This window comes from Hyla sarda, unplaced genomic scaffold, assembly GCF_029499605.1.
Source record: "Hyla sarda isolate aHylSar1 unplaced genomic scaffold, aHylSar1.hap1 scaffold_467, whole genome shotgun sequence".
Taxonomy (NCBI): domain Eukaryota; kingdom Metazoa; phylum Chordata; class Amphibia; order Anura; family Hylidae; genus Hyla; species Hyla sarda.
This window is the reverse complement of record NW_026610480.1, coordinates 113,679-119,646: the sequence shown is the minus strand read 5'-3', so window position 1 is coordinate 119,646 and position 5,968 is coordinate 113,679. Positions and strand designations below refer to the sequence as shown.

At 57.3% G+C, this 5,968-nt stretch overlaps 1 pseudogene; it reads right to left on the bottom strand.

The window, feature by feature from the left end:
- Nucleotides 1–5,798: 5,798 nt before the first annotated feature.
- LOC130336107 (U2 spliceosomal RNA) lies at nt 5,799–5,968 on the bottom strand (annotated as a pseudogene).

Here is a 5,968-nt window from a genome sequence, read left to right as displayed (position 1 = left end):
ATTTTCCGTTCAGTCATTACAAGTCGTACAATAAATTACAGTCACACAAAGCATGATAGTACAATACACAGCAAAGGTTCCCTAAGCTATACATCGCACACCATGCTACTCTAACATTCAGCTCAATCCTGCAATAGAAAAGCACAAGAGATCAAACAAAAACCAAATAATACAATCTGTGATCGGGGTAGGGGTGTGGGCGACTATGTGGGGGTAGGGAGGGGGCGGATCACAGGGCCAAACTGTTGGGCTGTATCTTCAGGGAGACATGGGAGAAGGAGAGGGGTCTTCACTCCTCTTCTTCCTCATCAACGGCCGAGCTGTCCAAGATGGAATAGTCTCTAAGCAGGTTCTTGATGAACCTGCGGCAGTCCCGGACGGACATGTTTTCCCTGTTGATCACGAGGCGGTTCCTGGAGAGCCACACTGCGTCCTTAAAACAGTTCATAAGGCGCCAGGCCTCCTGGATGGCCTCCACGTCGTGGGTCCCAGGGAACAGGCCGTAAAGCACCGAATGGTACGATAGGCAGCTCCTGGGCACTGAGTCTCTGAGTTCCTGTTCTAGGGCGTCCAACAGACCCTGTGCAAAGGGGCACTGCCAAAACACGTGGAAAGATGTTTCCTCCACGTAGGGGCAACGGGGGCAGTACCGGGTCTTGCACAGGTTGCGGGCATGCATGAATGACCTGAGAGAGAGACCTCCCATGACGGCCATCCACGACAAGTCCTTGTGTCCATTGGTAAGCCGCTTTGAGGCCACATTGTTCCAAACTGTCTCTGCAGTGGCTGCGGGGAGTCCCGGAACCAGCTCGGTCGAGTCCTTAGCTCGGATGAGCTTGTGGATTGTCTTTGGCTTCCATAGGTCTGGTTTCAGTCCTTCCAGCTGGTGCTCCCTCACAAACCGGACAACATCCCCATAGAACCAGGGAGTGTTCCAGTTGTAAGGGATGGAGCTGTCCCACTTGTCCCAGCCCAGCTGTCTCCAGAGGGGCATGAGAAGCAAGCGAGACATGGACCTGCCCGCTGAGCCAGTCTTTTCTACAAGAGTCCGCTGCACCGTGACACATGCAAAGGAGGCCCTCAGCAGAGCGGGGATGTCGGGTATTCCCTTCCCACCCTTGCGGGGTTCCTTGTACATCACGGTCCTCTTGACTCTGTCCATTTTGCCCCAGACGAAGCCAAATACTGTCCGGGTGATGGCCTTGCAAACGGTGGTATGGGGAGGCCAGGCCTGTGCGGTATATTGGAGCACAGGCAAAACTTCACTCCGCAGGACAAGTGCCTTGCCTTCCATCGTGAGCTTTCTGGAGCTCCACAGTCCGATCTTTGAGTTTATCCTTCCTAGTCGGTCTTGCCAAGACTTAAGGGCCGCTCCTTCCTTCCCGAACCAGACTCCAAGAATTTGAATGAAGTCCGGCTTAATAGTAAAGGGGAAGGGGGCGGAAGAAGCCAGGTGCCACTCCCCGAAGAGCATGGCCTCCGACTTCCCGCAGTTGACTTTTGCCCCCGAAGCTCTGCCGAAGTCCTCGCAGGTCTGGACGAGTGCAGTCACCGAACGCTGGTCAGCGCAGAAGACGGTCACGTCGTCCATGTAGAGCGAGCACTTGACCTCGTGGCGATCTGGTCCTGGTGCGGTGATCCCTCTGATCTCTCCACTCTGCCGGATAGTCTCAGCGAAGAGCTCTATAACACAAACAAAAAGGAGAGGTGAAAGAGGGCAGCCTTGTCTAACCCCTGAAAGAATGGAAAAGGGGTCAGTCTTCCAGCCGTTCACCAACACCGTGCTGTAAATGTCAAAATACATAACGTTAACAAAAGAGCAAAACATCTTCCCCAGACCCAGCCTGCGCAAAACCCTGTCCATGAATGCGTGGGAGACACGGTCGAACGCCTTCTCCTGATCTAAGCTGACCAGGGCGGCGCGGCCCCCGCGGTCCTGGATGTAATGGACCGTGTCTCTCACAAGGGCAAGGCTGTCGGCAATCCTGCGGCCAGGAATGCTGCAGGTCTGGTCCGGATGGACGATCTGCCCCATGACAGGTTTCAGCCTGTTGGCCAGCACCTTGGCGAGGATCTTGTAGTCCACGTTCAGGAGAGAGATGGGACGCCAGTTTTTCAGGTCACATCTCTCCCCCTTCCGCTTATACAAGATCGTGATCATCCCTTCCCTCAACGACGGAGGCATTCTGCCCCCCACCACCATCTCCTCGTACACCTCCAACAGGTCCGGACAGGTCAGGTCACCCAGCGCTACGTAGAGCTCGGCCGGGAGACCGTCACTGCCCGGGGTCCTGCCGGGCTTAAAGGATTTAGCGGCAGAGAGCAGCTCCCCCACCGTCAAGGGATCGTCCATAGCCGCCGCACCTGCGGGATCAACAACGTTAGTGACACCTGACAGGAACCTCTCGGCGGCTTCGGGGTCGGATGACTTGGGGGCGTAGAGGTTGCTGTAGAAGTCGTGGACGACCCCCATCACTTCCTCCTTGCCGCTCCTCATGTGTCCGGTCTCATCTCGTAGCTCAGTCAGGGGCGTGTGGCCGGCATGGAGCTTCCTGAAAAAGAAAGAGTTACATTTCTCACCCTTCTCCAGGTTCTCCACCTTGGAACGAAAGACGATTCGCTTGGATTCCTCCTCAAAGTGCCTTTTCAAGCTCTTTTTGGTCTCCTCCAGCTCCTCCCTGACGTCCCAGCCACACTGGAGCAGGTCCTGCAGGGACCGCAGCTCGCGCTGCAGTTTCCTCAAGTCCCACTTCTTCGCACACGCCTGTTGTCTGCCTTTTGCCTGAAAGAAACAACGGAATTCGACTTTAACATATTCCCACCAGTCGCTGATGCACTTGAACAGACATTTGTCATTTCGCCATACAAGGTACGCATCCCTAAGTTCCTCCATGACCTCCCTCTGCTCCAACAGGGCACAATTCAACTTCCAGGAGCCTGGGCCAGGTGGGAATCCATGGCCCAGAGTCCCCCGGAATCGAATGGCCCTGTGGTCAGAGAAGAAGCAGGGGACCATAGAGTACGACACCTTTCTGACTGCTCTCGAAGTGAAGATGAAGTCTATCCGAGAACGGAGCGAGCCATCGGGGCGGCTCCACGTATAGTTTACGGAGCCGTTCCCGATGGACCCGACAACGTCCTGCAAGGATGCCTCCGTCACCATCTCAATCAGCAGTTTAGACGTCACGTCCAGGTTGGCGGATGTGCCAGAACTGCGCCCGTCCACCTCAATGGGGCAGTTGAAGTCACCACCCAACACTACTGCCCTAGTGGTGGCGAGTTCAGCCCGCAGGGCCTGGAGAACCTCCAGTCGGACATCCCTCTCAGGGGAGGCGTACACGTTGATGAGCCGCACGGGCTCACCCGCCCAGGAACCGTCTGCGACAAGAAGTCTGCCACAGACGAGCTCCCGGACGGAATCAAGTGCAAAGTTACCTCCCCTGATCAGGATGGCCACCCCCGCAGACCTATTGTCGCCCCCACCAGACCAGTAGGAAGGGCCGTGAGGCCACTGCCTGGCCAGATGGTTGTAAGACCTAGAAGCAGACAAAGCACATTCCTGCAACATGTAAACATCACACCTCTGGGAATCTAAGAACGTAAGAACAGTCTGGAATCTAAACCAAGCTCTAATACTCCTCACATTAATGCAGAAGATGTTGAGATCAGCCATGGGAATAAAAAAGAGAGGTTAGTTCTGATACTAGTTACCAGTCTGGTCGGACGGGTCCTCTTCTCTGGCGCCTGTCGGCTCGTGTGGCTTCTCGTAGCGCCCTTCCAAGAACTCGTCGTAGACCGTGTTGGACGGAGTGTCCAGGATTTTCTTAACCTCTGGGTCCTGCAGCAGCTCCTCCATAGATTGAGCTTGGACTGGCTCTGCTTGGACCTGCTCCACTTGGGCCTGCTCCATCACCTCCTCTCCTTCTGAAGCCTCAGGGCTCTCGCAGACCTGCTCCATCTCCTCCTCCTCATCTGAAGCTTGAGGGGTTTCGCAGGTCTCGATTATCTTTCTTTTGTGGGACTCTTCTGATACGTTGTCCCTTCCTTTCCTCTTCCTCTGTATGGTACCTGGGGGAGGAAGCACAGGAAAGTCCTCCGAAGGGCGGGCACCAGCAGCTGGAGGGGGGTTAGGTGCTGCTGGGCCAGGAGAGAAAGGAGGCTGGGTGGGGCGGGGGGGCAGGAGAGAGTGCCCGGGCAGGGGAGGACGGGGCAGGGGTGGGCCGGGCAGGGGAGGACGGGGCAGGGGTGGGCCGGGCAGGGGAGGACGGGGCAGGGGTGGGCCGGGGTGGGGTACGGGGGGCAGGGGTGGGCCGGGGTGGGGTACGGGGGGCAGGGGTGGGGCGGGATGGGGCAGGAGGGGTGGGGGTGGGACGGGATGGGGCAGGAGGGGCAGGGGTGGGACGGGATGGGGCAGGAGGGGCAGGGGTGGGACGGGATGGGGCAGGGGTGGGGCGGGATGGGGCAGGAGATGGGGCGGGAGGGGCAGGGGATGGGGCGGGAGGTGCAGGGGAGGGGCGGGACGGGGCAGGGGTGGTGGCTTTCGCCTTCTTACCCTCCTTGGTCGGCTTGGCCATCCGTGGTGTTGGCTCCGGAGCTGGGGCTGGCTTCGGTGCTCTCGCTGCCACAGATGCCCATGTTCTCTCCCTCTGGGGGCAGTCCTTGTAGCTGTGGGCTGCCAGTCCGCAGAGGTTGCAGGTCTTGCTCTTGGGGCAGTCCTTGGTCGTGTGACCTGTCACACGGCAATACCTGCAGGCATCCTCCGTACAGTCCTTGCCCTCGTGGCCCATCTTGCCACATCTCCTGCAGGTCTGCGGCATGTCCGGGTAGAAGATAAGTCCTGTGGAGTTGCCCAAGGAAAATGTCGTTGGCAGGTGCTGTAGTCCGTCTGGAGAAGCAGGGTTCTTGTTGAGTCTGACGACCACAGACCACTTGCAGGTCCAGTATCCGAGTGAGTTCAGGATGCGGGTGGGCTCCCTCACCACGGTGCAGAAGCGCTTCAGGAAGGTCGAGATGTCCGTGCCTGGGGTGTGTGGGTTCCGCATTGAGACCGTCACCCGCCTCTCCTCTCTTTGAATAAGGCAGTTGCCCACAAAGCGAGAGAAAGGGGATTCGGGACTCGCCGCTTTCACCACCTCCCAGTATCTTCTACAGGTCCCAATGGTGGCAAAGGTGATGTAGAAGATTCCCGAAAAGAAGGTTGCTATTCCCAGGGTGTCAGCCGTGGGGAAGCCTTGATCCGCCAGCATCTTCTTGCAGAACACGTCGTGGGACATGTCCGGCACCCTTCCGTCCACGGGCTTGAGCTTCAAGGCAACAGTCTGCCTCATCCAGGGCTCCAGGGTTGGAGCTTCCAGGTTAGGAATTCTGCCGCCCTTCTGCCTTGCCGTGGTGGAGGTTGAAGCTTGCTGTGGTTGGGGCTGGACCTCCAGGCCTTGCCCTGCAGCCTCCTGGGTGGACTTGCTGGTTGAGGCCATGGCTTCTTCCAGCAGGCTCTTTTCCGCTTCCTTGCTTGCTTGTGGAGAGAGGCTTCGCAAAGTCTTCTTTCCCGGGTGGGAGGAGCTATGCAGATCCGGTCCCGGTGGGAGGAGCTATGCAAATCCTTCTCCAGAGGCAGCGAGTTTCTTCGAAAAGATTCTGCGCCGCCTTCCTCTTCGCCGCTGTTCCGGAATTCACCGCCGATTCCCTTCTTCCAGGTTCTTCGTCGGCTTCTTCCGGAGCTGCAGTCTTCAAGATCTTCTCCTTCTTCAGATGTTCCGAGGCAGGCAGGAGACGATCTTCAGGTGGTATGCTCTAGAGAAATGCGGTTCTAATAAGAACGAAAAGTACTGCAATCGTACTACGCAAAATCTCTACCACAATGCTTGGAGTTCTTCAGACCGTAGCGATCATGGTATCTCCCCTGCCAGGTAATCTGTTCTGATAAGAACAGATACTACACTTGATCTTAGCCAAAAGGCCGAGAAGCGAT